General features: G+C 38.0%; 1 pseudogene; it reads left to right on the top strand.

Annotated features, from left to right (window-relative positions):
• The first annotated feature begins 5,583 nt into the window (after positions 1-5,583).
• LOC112129266 (U2 spliceosomal RNA) lies at positions 5,584-5,711 on the top strand (annotated as a pseudogene).
• The last annotated feature ends 7,064 nt before the right edge of the window (positions 5,712-12,775 follow it).

Genomic DNA, 12,775 nt, shown 5'->3' with positions numbered 1-12,775 from the left:
TATGGATGTGATTATGAGTAACTTCCTAATAAGGTTGTTGTGAGTTAATAGAAGGGCACTTAGAATTGTACCTGGCATCTGCTTGGTATATGTAAGTGCTTTTTGTCATCATTTACAGATGTCAGCGGCACCAAGGGACATCCTCAAGCAGTAGTGGAGTTGGGATCCAAACCTAAGCTTGACTGATTCCAGAGCCTCGGTGCTAATATTAGGAGATGTTGCTGCCCTGTGTGATCCCGTGCATTTCAGCAGGAGCCTCCGTGTCCACTCCTTTCAGTTGTCTTCCCTGGCAAAGGAGTTTTTATAATGGTGATTTCAGGAGGGGAGGAGGGTGAGTCAGCACCAGAGAGACCTAAGGATGCCCTCAAATCATACCACAGGAGAAGCAGCCTTCTTCTCACCTGTGTCTGGTCGTATCACTTTAGCATTCCATCAGGACCTGGCCCAGAAGCCCAGAAACATGGCAACACCCACGCCTGCCATCTAGCCTGGAAGCTGCAGCGAAACCGTCAGCACTCACGCTGATGTCACATTTGAGGCTAGTCCCAGCTCTTCCATGGAGACAGGCCCTGGCCTTGAGGCCATTTCCCATTTCTGAGGCATGATTCACTTAGCAGACAAGACCAGACAGACTCGTTCATGTTCATACCTACCGGAGGAAGGAGAGCTGGGTGGTGGATCCAGGGGGAGAAGAAAAACAAACAGGGGTTAGGGCTGGCAGGACTCTCGCTGCTGGGCTGCAGGGGTGGAGCAGGCAGGCAGAGCGCCTAACTTAGGAGCCGTGCCCAGCATGGCCACCCACTCACCCATTTATCTTCCTTGCAGTCAGATGTATTGATTTAAACAGGAATCCATCTGTGCTTCTAAAGCCCCAGAAACGCACTTACATCTCACGTGTAGTACAATGATTTTCAAAGAGGTTTCCCACAAATAATTTTAATTTGGGTTACTTTTTAAATATTTGATTCTCTTATTAACAAAGCAACACATGCTTATGAGGAATGCTGGGACAACTTTTCAAATGTCAATTTTAAACATATATAGAATTATACCACCAGCAATAAGATTTTCAGTAAATTTCCCACTAGTCTGTTTTCTGAGCCCATAGACATATATAGTTCGTGAAACAAAATTGGAGCCATACCACACAAAGAGTTCTGTATCTTTTTTTCTTTTCATTTAACATAAAGTCATGGGCATTTTTCAATGTTACCAAATATTCTGCTACAGCAATTCGTAATGGCTACATTTATCAGAATAGATGTGTTATAATTTTGGTGGCCATGCCCTGATTGTTGGACTTTCAAGATGTTTACAAAAATATTACTATTAAAATAACAGTGCCACGAACACCTTTTTACTTGTATTTTTGTCTGTATATCTGATTATGTGCCAATAATAAATTTCTAGTAATGGAATTACTGGCTCACAGGATTTGAATATTTCTGAATATATCTAGCCAAATTACTTTCCAGAAAATACATCCAGTTTACACTCCCCCAGCAATGTGTTCGAATGTTCTCACTCTGTTTTGAGCTGGTGAGCCAGTGAGTTAGGTAACAAGGTCTCATGTTACAGATGAAGAAAACTGGGCACAAAGAGATTAAGTAGCCAGCTCCAGTTCGTACAACTGAGACCCAAGCTCTGGCCTCCTGGAGTTAGTGTCAGGGGCCTTCCAGACAAGGAGAGCTCTGAAGAGGTTTCCTGACTAATGGAGTTGGATAGAACTTTCTTTTTTTTTTTGAGACAGAGTCTCATTCTGTCACCCAGGCTGGAGTGCAGTGGTGACATCTTGGCTCACTGCAACCTCTGCCTTCCAGGTTCAAGCGATTCTCCTGCCTCAGCCTCCTGAGTAGCTGGGATTACAGACATGTGCCCCTATGTCCAGCTAATTTTTATATTTTTAGTAAGTAGAGACAGGTTTTCAGTATGTTGGCCAGGCTGGTCTCAAACTCCTGACCTCCGGTGATCCACCTGCCTCAGCCTCCGAAAGTGCTGCGATAATAGGTGTGAGCCATCACGTCTGGCCGCCTTCTATTATTTATTAGAGACATTAGCCTGTAACTTCTCCTTTTTGTAATAACTGATATATTTTGATATCAAAGTTATGCTGGCCTGAAAGTTGAGAAATTTTCCCTTTTTTCTCCTCTAGTATTTTCTTTGAGGGAATGTTTCTAATTATGGATTAAAGTTTTTAAAATAGATGTAGGTATATGTACATTTTGTACTTTTTCTTATGTTCATTTTGGTAAATTGGGCTTCTCAAAGAATTGATTCACTTCCTTCAAATTTTCAAATTTATTAGCGCACATTTTTTATAATATCTTTTTATCATTTTAATATCTGTAGCATCTGTTTTTATAGCTTGCTTTTTTCATTCCTGATACTGGTAATTCATATTTTCTCTTTTTCTTAATTAGTCTTACTACTATTTATCAAATTTTTTTTTTTTTTTGGATACAAGGTCTCACTCTGTCACCCAAGCTTGAATACAGTGAAATGATCACAGTTCACTGCAGCCTTAGCTTTGGCTCAAGCGATCCTCCCACCTCAGCCTCCCAAAGTGCTAGGAGTACAGGCATGAGCCACTGTGACTGGCCTATCAGTTTTTTTAACCTTTTCAAAGAATGAATGTTTGGATTTATTTTCCATATTGCAAATTTTTTTCTATTTCACAGATTTTTCCTCTTTATTACTTCTTTGCTTTTTCTTTATTTGGTCCTAATTTGGTTGCTCTTCTTTTAGATTCCTGATTTTCAATTCTTAGTCTCTTTTTTTTTTTTTTTTTTTTTTTTTGAGATGGAGTCTTGCTCTGTCACCCAGGCTGGAGTGCAGTGGCACAACCTTGGCTCACTGCAACCTCCTCCTCCCGGGTTCAAGCGATTCTCCTGCCTCAGCCTCCCGAGTAGCTGGGATTACAGGTGTGCACCACCACGCCCAGCTAATTTTTGTATTTTTGGTAGAGACAGGGTTTCACCATGTTGGCCAGGCTGGTCTCGAATTCCTAACCTCAAGTGATCCACCTGACTCAGCCTCCCAAAGTGCTGGGATTACAGGCGTGAGCCACCTCACCCAGCCAATTCTTAGTCTTTTTTTTTTTTCATTTCTAATATATACGTTTAAGGCCATACATTTTCCTCTAATCACTGTCTGGCTGACAGCCTACAGTTTATAAAATAAAATTATATATGTTTATTACAAGAATCAAATTAAGAAATTGTATCAGCTTCTCTAACATACTTATTTACACAGCAAATATACCAAGATGATGCAAACCTTTCAAATATGTCAAGCCACAGTTTTCTTTGCTTTTTTTTCTTAGTTTAAAATATATTGTTGTTCTTCCACCTTATCTTTGTTTTCATAAGTAGTTTTTCTCTTATCCTGCCTTATAATTTTGCTAGGTTTGGTGATGTAGGAAATCAAAAAAGGATTTAGACAAGAACAAATGAAGTTATGATCCAAACAATTTTGAAGCAATAGATTTACATTTGAGAACTCTTAGTTGTAATGATCCTGCAAGTTTTGGTTTGTTGTGTTTTCATTATTATTCAGTTCAAAATATTTTCTAAATCTCATGTGTTTTTTTTAATTCATAAGTTATTTAGAAGTCCTACCAAATCTCAAAGCAGTTGGGGGTTGTATTATTAGCTACATATGATAGATGTTTGGCTTAATTCCACAGTCGAAGAACACAATCTGTAGGATTTCATTCCTTTGATATTTGTTGAGGTTTGATTATGTCTCAGCATGTGGTGTATCTGGGGGAAATGTTCAATGTGTACTTGAGAAGAATGTGCTTTCTGTACTTGTTTATAATATCTAAAACAAAAGAGTGATTATCTTCTAGGTTATATAAAAACTCATGCAAATCAGTACGAAAAAAAATGCCACAGGAAACCCTATAGAAAAAAATGGCATAGGAAAAGAACAAGCTATTCACAGAAGCAAAAGCCCAAAATAGAAGAGATACTCAAGTTTATTAGTAATCAGAGGAATGCAATCACAAGATACCACTTTTTATACTTGGACGTCAGAATGGTAAAAATTAGATAGGCAAAATCAAATGTTAGTGTTTATCACAGAGAACTCACAAAGGTTTTTAGGTACAAAGACCTTCCTCATGGCTTTATCTGAGTGGTGGGGAAGTGAGGGCAACTTAGGTATTCATTATCACAAATGGAGAAGAACCATATGATGGATGCTCACTCTGGCAAGATTGGTTAGTGGCTCACCAAATCTATCTCCTTTTCTTCCAAGACACACAAATAGACTACATTTTCCAGTCTTCATTGCAGTTAGGCACAGCCATTTGACTGAGGTCTAGTCAAAGAATATGAATGGAAATGATGTTGCTATTCCAGGCCCATGAAAACCTCTCACACAAGATATTTATGCCTTTCACCTTCTGCCAATGCAATGCAGGTGGATGCGACCATCTTGGAAGCCATGTTAAAGAAGGCAGAGCCAGAAGATAGATGCAGCCGGGTTCTCTAAATCACCACTAGGGAGAAACCCACACACCAATGAGGAATACTCATTTTTTGGATTTTAAGAGCAAGAAATAAACTTCAATTGTGTTCAGCATTATGTGCTTTGGGGTTTGTTTATTACAGCAACTAGTGTCACTGCAACTAATACATAGTACACTATGAAAATACAATGCTGGAGAAAGAAGTGGTGGAATAGATATGCATAAAACACCATTGATAGGCCTCACAAACATAGGGTTAAGTGCAAAAGTGTGGAAACAGAATGAAATGTATAACTAGATTCTATTTATTAAATAGCATATACACACAATATAATAATACATGTTTTCTAAGGATATGTGCATATTTAATGATGTATAACAAATGCTTTAGAATGGGTATGTATGGGCCAGGTGCGGTGGCTCATGCCTGTAATCCCAGCACTTTGACAGGCTGAGGCAGATGGATTACCTGAGGTTGGGAGTTCGAGAGCAGCCTGGCCAACATGCTGAAACCCTGTCTCTACTACAAATACAAAAAATTAGCCGGGTGTAGTGGTGGGCACCTGTAATCCCAATTAATTGGGAGGCTGAGGCAGGAGAATCACTTGAATCTGGGAGCCGGAGGCTGCAGTAAGCCGTGATCGTACCACTGCACTCCAGCCTGGGAGACAGAGCAAGACTCCGTCTCAAAAAAAAAAAAAAAAAAAAGAATGGGTATGTATGGTAGGAATCAGAGAAGAAGGGAGAAAAAAGAAAAATTTCAAGAGAGTAATTGTACTAACCTGTGAGGACAATAAACTATGAAGTGAGAAGTGCAATTAATTACTTTTCTACACCTGATGATGACCTGAGTACAATTTTGAAAAATACAACAAATAATTTAAGAATTTAATAGAACCAGCAAACAAGTGTATGAAAATAATCTGAACATTTTAAGGAATCAAACAAATATAAATCCATATAACAATAAGATATCAGTTGCAATAGCAAATTAGCAAGTATTTTTTAAAATATTAATATCCAGTGTTACGGAGAGTTTGGTAAAATAGGACTCCTCATATTTGGCTGAAACATGTGGAAATTGGTAAAATTATTTAGGAAAGCAGTTGATCGCTTCTTGGCCTTTTGGCTAAGATCAAGTGTAGGAAAGCAATTGATAATATTTATGAAGGTTCTAGAAAGGTTTATACCTTTCATCTTAGTGATTCAATTTCTTGGAATCTAGCTAATGATATAACCCCAACAATCTCAATAATAGAACCATCAAAATAGTTTTTATAAAGATTGTATAATATAATGGGAAAATTATTGTGATATACTATTAAGTTTTTAAAAAGCAGAAAATAAAAAAAAATATTATAAATAATAATAGACATTTGGCTACAAATATGTAAAAATAAACAAACCCCACATCCAGGAGTATAAGATTTATGCCCTACCCACAGGAAAGTAACAGTATAGAAAGGACAGACAGCAAAAATAAGTCTCCACTTTTATGAGACAGGAGATTTCAGGCTAAGAAGTTGGTCTTGTTGAATAAGGACTAAGACCACTTGAGTCAACATGACACGAGTCTCCTAGGAAATGCTTGCCCAGGAAGATAAGGTGGTAAACCAACAAATACATTTATTGTTTGCTTCAAGAAATTAACATATTGGGGAAAACAGTTTGCTCATCTGGCCAAAGAACTCTCCTGTCAGGATAACAGACTGCTCAAATAGGCAAAAAGCTCACGTATAGGACAGTTTATTTATCAAGGCTTGCATGGAGACCTTTACTTCTCTGTATCTACTAATCCTAACTCTCCTAAATATTATAAACTGTGCTTAATTCCCATCAGTTTCGTCTTTGTAAGACCATCTTAAACCATTTGAGCCCAGACTCCCAAATCCTATAAATATCCTTTCTTGAAATCTCCCTCTGACATACTACTAATTCTCTATCGAGGTAGTGTTCTTCCTTTCTGCAGTAAGGCTAATACAACTTATGCCCTACCCACTTACTTTAAAAGTAAGTACTAAAATAAGTACTCAGACTTACTTTGCTTGATCAACAGGTTTTTCTGTTACCCAGGAGGCAGAGGTTGCAGTGAGCCAGGATCGCGCCACTGCACTCCAGCCTGGGGGACCCTGTCTCAAAAAAAAAATTAAATTAAATTAAAATTTTAAATACCTAAGTAAATGGAGGGATAGATAACATTTATACTTTGGAAGACACAATATTGTAAAAATGTCAATTCTTCCCAAATTATTCGTTAGGTTCAATGCAATGTCACTCAAAATCCTTTTTTTTTTCTTTTGGTAGAAGTAAAAAAGCTCAGTAGAATTTATATGGAAATTACAAGGGATGAAGAACAGCAAGGACAATCTTGAGAAGAAAGAAGAACATACAGGATACACACTATTGAGAAAACATTTATTTTATATATAATTTATTTATACAATATATAATAATATAAATATTTATTTTGTATGTGTGTGTGTGTTGTGTATCTCACAAAGGACTCAGATCCAAAATATATAAAAACTCCCACAAATCACTATGAAAATGACTGCCAAGGGGGAAAATCAACAAAAGACTTGTGCAATCACTTTACCAAAGAGTATATTCAAATGCTTAATAAGCATATTTTAAAAAAAGAGTTTAGTAGTATTAGTCATCAGGGAAGTACACATTAAGACAACTCTGAGATACCGATATCCACTTGCTGGAGTGTCTAACTTTAAAACACTGATCATAACAATTCTCATACATTGCTGGTGGAAATATAAATTGATTCGGCTACTTTGGAAAACTGGTGCCCACCAGTGAAAAAGATGCATACTCTATTATCCAGCATTTCTTCTCCTATGTATATGCCCAACAGAAATGAGTGCATATGTATGCCAAAAAGCATATACTAGAGTGTTTATAGCAGCCCTGTTGGTAATGGTCAAAAACTGGAAAAACTCAAATGTCCATGAGCAGTAGAATGGATAAATTGTGGTTATATTCATACATCAGAATGTTCTACTATTAACGTATTTTTATACACCAAAAAGAGAATGAATGCCCTTTACATGCAACGACATGATGAATGTCCAAACATCATGTTGAGCAGAATAAGCCAGACACAAAAGAGTCACTACTTTACTGATTCCATTGATACAAAGTTAAAAGAAGGCAAGAGAGTTTACCTTTTGCAGGGAGTATTGACTGGTTGACTGGAAGGAGATAAGGAAGAAGCTTCTTGCATTCTGGAAATGTTTTCTGTTTTTGTTTTTGTTTTGTTTTGTTTTTAAAGACCGGATCTCTCTCTATCACCTAGGCTGGAATGCAGTGGCACGTTCATAGCTCACTGCAGCCTCAAACTCCTGGGCTCAAATGATCCTCCAGACTCAACCTCCCAGGTAGCTGGGATTACAGGTAAACACCACTACACCCAGCTCTATTCTTTTCCCACCTCCCCCCACTGCAGACACCACAGTGATTTACAGCTGTATTCTTGACTTACGGTGTTGGTTCCATGGGGATAACTCATTGTTGAAATCCATCAAGTTTAGTATACTTAATGTTTACACACTTTACTATATGTATGTTACACTTCAACAAAAATGTTTACCAAAAAATCCAATAAGTAAACCTTTTCTTTCATATTTAGGGATGTTCACTTACTGATCATTCATTGTGGTGTGCATTTTCCACCCATATGCAATACTTGAATAATAAAATTTCTTTTTAAAATATACCTTTCTGTAGATCCTGCTAGCTAGTGGCCTCTTTCCCCTCCTTTTTTAAATATCAGAGTTCCTAAAGAGAGCTGTCTGGACTCATTCTTTCCAACTACTCTCCTCTCAGTAACTCCCTTTTTTGGAAGTGATTTTTTTTTTTTTTTTTGGAAAGGTTCAAACATATACAAAAAGAAGAGAAAATTGTAGAGTATAAATCACCCAGATTCAACAATCATAAATTCATAGTCAGTCATGGTTCATCCATACCCCATCCCACACACACTCCCATTCTATTATTTTGAAGCAAATCCCAAACATTGCATTATTTCATTAACAATTATTTTAGTCTATATCTTTCAATAATATATAACCAAAATATCATCACATCTAAGCAAAATATCTTCCAAAATATCTATTCAGTGTTCTAAAATACCATCATTATATCTTAAAAATTAACAATAATTCATTAATATTCATAAATATTCAATCAGGGTTCAAATTTCTGTCTCATAAATGAAAGCTTGTGCTATACATTTTTTTTAATCTATCGTATTGTCAAAGATCAAAAAGTTTGAAAACATACAGTGTTGGTCAAACTGTGTAAAGTGATTCAACCTGTATGGAGAGTAATTTGATAATATTTATTAAATTATAAAATGCACATTTCCTTTGACCTAACAATTTTACTTTTAAAAAATTTGTCCTATAGATACATTCGTACATGTGAAAAGTGGGGTATGGGGTGAGGTGGTACATGCCTATAATCCCAGCACTTTGAGATCACTCCAGTTGAGGAATTTGAGACCAGCCTGAGCAACATGATGAAATGCCATCTCTACAAAACATACAAAAATTAGCCAGGCATGATGGCTAATAGGATTGCTTGAGCCTGGGAGGCAGAGGTTGCAGTGAACTAAGATCATGCCATTGCTCTCCAACCTGAGCGACAGAGCCAGACCCTATCTCAAAAAAAATAAATAAATAAAACTTTGTTCAACCATTTAAAAATGAAAAATTATTCTTACCTTGCAGGTGGACCAGATTTGGCCCCTGGGTTGTAGTTTGCTAATCCCTGATTTAGCGTAACTACTCACAAGGTATTTGTAAAGTAAAAGAAAACAAAAGATAGGAAACCACCGACATTTCTATCAAAAGAGGATAAACAAATGTTAAAACTTTGAAAAAAGGAATATTGAATAGTTATGTAAAAGAATGGGTTAGTTCTGTGTTGGTAGTGAAAGGGAGGAATCTCCATACTGAGGAGTGGGGGAACGAAAGAGAAAAAGAAACAGTAGGTATATGATACTACAATATTTTACAATTATATGAAAATATTGTTAAACTAAATATAAATATATGTGTTCATAGATGCACAGAATTTGTCAGTACAAATATAGAACACATTGATAACAGGAGTGACTTCTGGGGAAAGAAATTAGGTGCTAGAAGACAGGGATGTGAGGAAGACTCAAGGTTTTTTGCTGTTTTTGTTGTGTTTTTTTTAATATATGTATAGACAGCAATATTTTATTGAATGATACTGCTCCTTGCAGACCAGTGCTAACTCATAGGCAGTGAACCCCAGGTCAGCCTCTCAGTTTTTACTCTACATTCTTGTGTACCCCTTTTCTGGCTTCTTTTTGTAGTACAATGCATATAACATAAAATTTACCATTGTAATCATTAGAAGTATACCATTCAGTGACATTCAGTACATTTACAATGTTATGTCATTATCATAATTATCTAGCTCCAGAACGTTTTCATCACCTCAAACAGAAACCCTGTACCCATAAAGCAGTCACTCCTCTGCCCCCCAACCACTGGAAACCACTAATCTGCTTTATGTCTCTATGATTTGCCTATTCTGGATATTGCATATAAATGGAATCATACATTGTGTGGTCTTCTGTGTCTGGCTTCCTTCATTTAGCATAATATTTTCAAGGTTTTTAAGGTTCATCCATGTATCCTGCATCGGTACTTCATTACTTTTGATAGCTAAATAATATTCCATTGTATGGCTAAACCACACTTTGCTGATCCATTCATCTATTGATGAACATTTGGGTTGTTTCTACCTCTTAGCTATTGCAAATAAAGTTGCTATGAACATTTGTGTGTACTTCTTGCTTGAGCTCGTTATTATTTGTGTTATATACCACAGAGCAGCGTTGGTAGGTCACGTGGGAATTTTATGTTTAACTTGTGGAAAGCAGCTGGGCACGGTGGTTCACGCCTATAATTCCAGCACTTTGGGAGGCCAAGGCGGGTGGATTGCTTGAGGTCAGGAGTTCAAGACCAGTTTGGCCAACATGGTGAAACCCTCTCTCTACTAAAAATACAAAAATTAGCCAGGCATGGTGGCACACATCCGTAATCCCAGTTACTTGGGAGGCTGAGGCAGGAGAATCACTTGAATCTGGGAGGTGGAGGTTGCAATGAGCCGAGATTGTGCCACTGCACTCCAGCCTGGGCAACAGAGCAAGCCTCCGTCTCAAAAAAAAAAAAAAAAACCCTTGTGGAAAGCCACCAAACTGTTTGCTATAGACGTGTGCCTTTTAAATTGTATATAGAAGCCCCCCCTTATCCTTGGGGGATATGTTTCAAAATCCCCAGTGGATACTTGAAGGCTTGGATAGTACTGAACCCTATGTACAGTATGTTTGTTCATCTCAAAACAAAGATGGCTACCAAATGACAAACAGCCTGGTAGCATATATGGCATGGATACTCTGGACAAAGGGATGATTCACATTCCAGACAGAGGGAGCAGAGTAGTAAGGTATTTCCTCATCCTACTCAGAATGGCACGAAATTTAAACTTATGAATTGTTTATTTCTGGAACTTTCCATTTAATATTTTCAGATGGCAGTTGACTGCAGGTAACCAAAACCACAGAAAGTGAAATCACAGATAATGAGGGACTACTGTACTGTGTGCATGTCCTACCTATTCAAGAATAAATTTTGGAATATCTCCTTCTTTGAATTTTAAAACAATCTTTCTTTGCAGATTAAGGCCAGGTGTGGTGGCTCCCGCCTGTAATCCCAACACTTTAGGAGGCCGAGGCAGGGGGGTTGCTTGAGCCCAGAAGTTGGAGAGTGGCCTGGGTAACATGGCAAAACCGCATCTCTATAAAAAATACAAAAAATTAGCCAGGTATGGTGGCATGTGCCTGTAGTCCCAGCTGCTTGGGAAGCTGAGAGGGGGAGGATCACTTGAACCCAGGAGGTCGAGGTTGCAGTGAGCCATGATCACACCACTGCACTCCAGCCTGGGCAACAGAGTGATATCCTGCCTCAAAAAAAAAAAAAAAAAAAAAAAAAAAAGATTAAAAAGTAAACTAAATGGTGATATACAAGTTTATGACCTTTACAATCTAGTTTACAATCTAGTATGGGTTCTAACATTACTATGCTATTATATGCTATGTCTCTGTATCTGACTCCATGGGATATAATATATACAATTTCATCATATTTCACTAAAGAAGTTAACTGATTATGTAGTTGACATGTAATAAAGTTATAGAATGAAAATTTCTTGAAAAACAGTACAGGGGCCGGGCGCGGTGGCTCACGCCTGTAATCCCAGCACTTTGGGAGGCCGAGGCAGGCAGATCACAAGGTCAGGAGCTCGAGACCATCCTGCCGAACATGGTGAAACCCCGTCTCTACTAAAAATACAAAAAAATTAGCCAGGCGTGGTGGCGGGCGCCTGTGGTCCCAGTTACTCAGGAGGCTGAGACAGGAGAATGGCATGAACCCAGGAGGCGGAGCTTGCAATGAGCCGAGATCGCGCCACTGCACTCCAGCCTGGGTGACAGAGCAAGACTCCGTCTCAAAAAAAAAAAAAAAAAAAGTACAAATGCTCCTCAACTTAGGATGGGACTATGTTCCAATAAACCCATTGTAAGTTGAAAATACGCAAGTTGAAAATGCATTTAATACACCTAACCTACTGAACATCACAGCTTAGCCTAGCCTACCTTAACCATGCTCAGAATACCGATATTAGCCTACCGTTGCGCACAATCATCTGGCAACACAGTCCACTGTAGAGTATCAGGTGTCTACTCTCATGATCGAGTGGCTGCCTGGGAGCTGCGACTAGCTAATACTGCCCAGCATGGGCACATATGCCAGTACCATAGCCTGGGAAAAGAGCAGAATTTAAAAGCTGAAGTACAGTTTCTACTGAATGTGTATTGCTTTTGTACCATTATAAAGTGGCCCAAGTCAAGCCATCATAAGTCAGGCACCATCTGTATTTATCAGCCACGCTTATGCCACATGAAACAAGCCTTATTTTAGGAAAAAAAAAAAAACCGCATTAGGAGATAACATAGCATAGTGGTTGCATGCTCTGGCTTGACCTGGATTCAAATCTGGATTCTGCCACTTCCTACTTGTGTGACTTCATGCATATATTTTAACTACTTTGTCTCTATTTCCTCAATGATAATATAATGTCATGGGGAGCAAATATTTTATAATCCATGCAAAACATTGTACTCAATAGATGTTTAAAAGTTTTTTTGTGGGGGCCGAGCATGGTGGCTCTTGCCTGTAATCCCAACACTTTGGG

This window comes from Pongo abelii, chromosome 16, assembly GCF_028885655.2.
Source record: "Pongo abelii isolate AG06213 chromosome 16, NHGRI_mPonAbe1-v2.0_pri, whole genome shotgun sequence".
In the NCBI taxonomy this organism is placed as follows: domain Eukaryota; kingdom Metazoa; phylum Chordata; class Mammalia; order Primates; family Hominidae; genus Pongo; species Pongo abelii.
The sequence above is the reverse complement of the archived record's forward strand: the minus strand, read 5'-3'. Positions and strand labels throughout refer to the sequence as shown.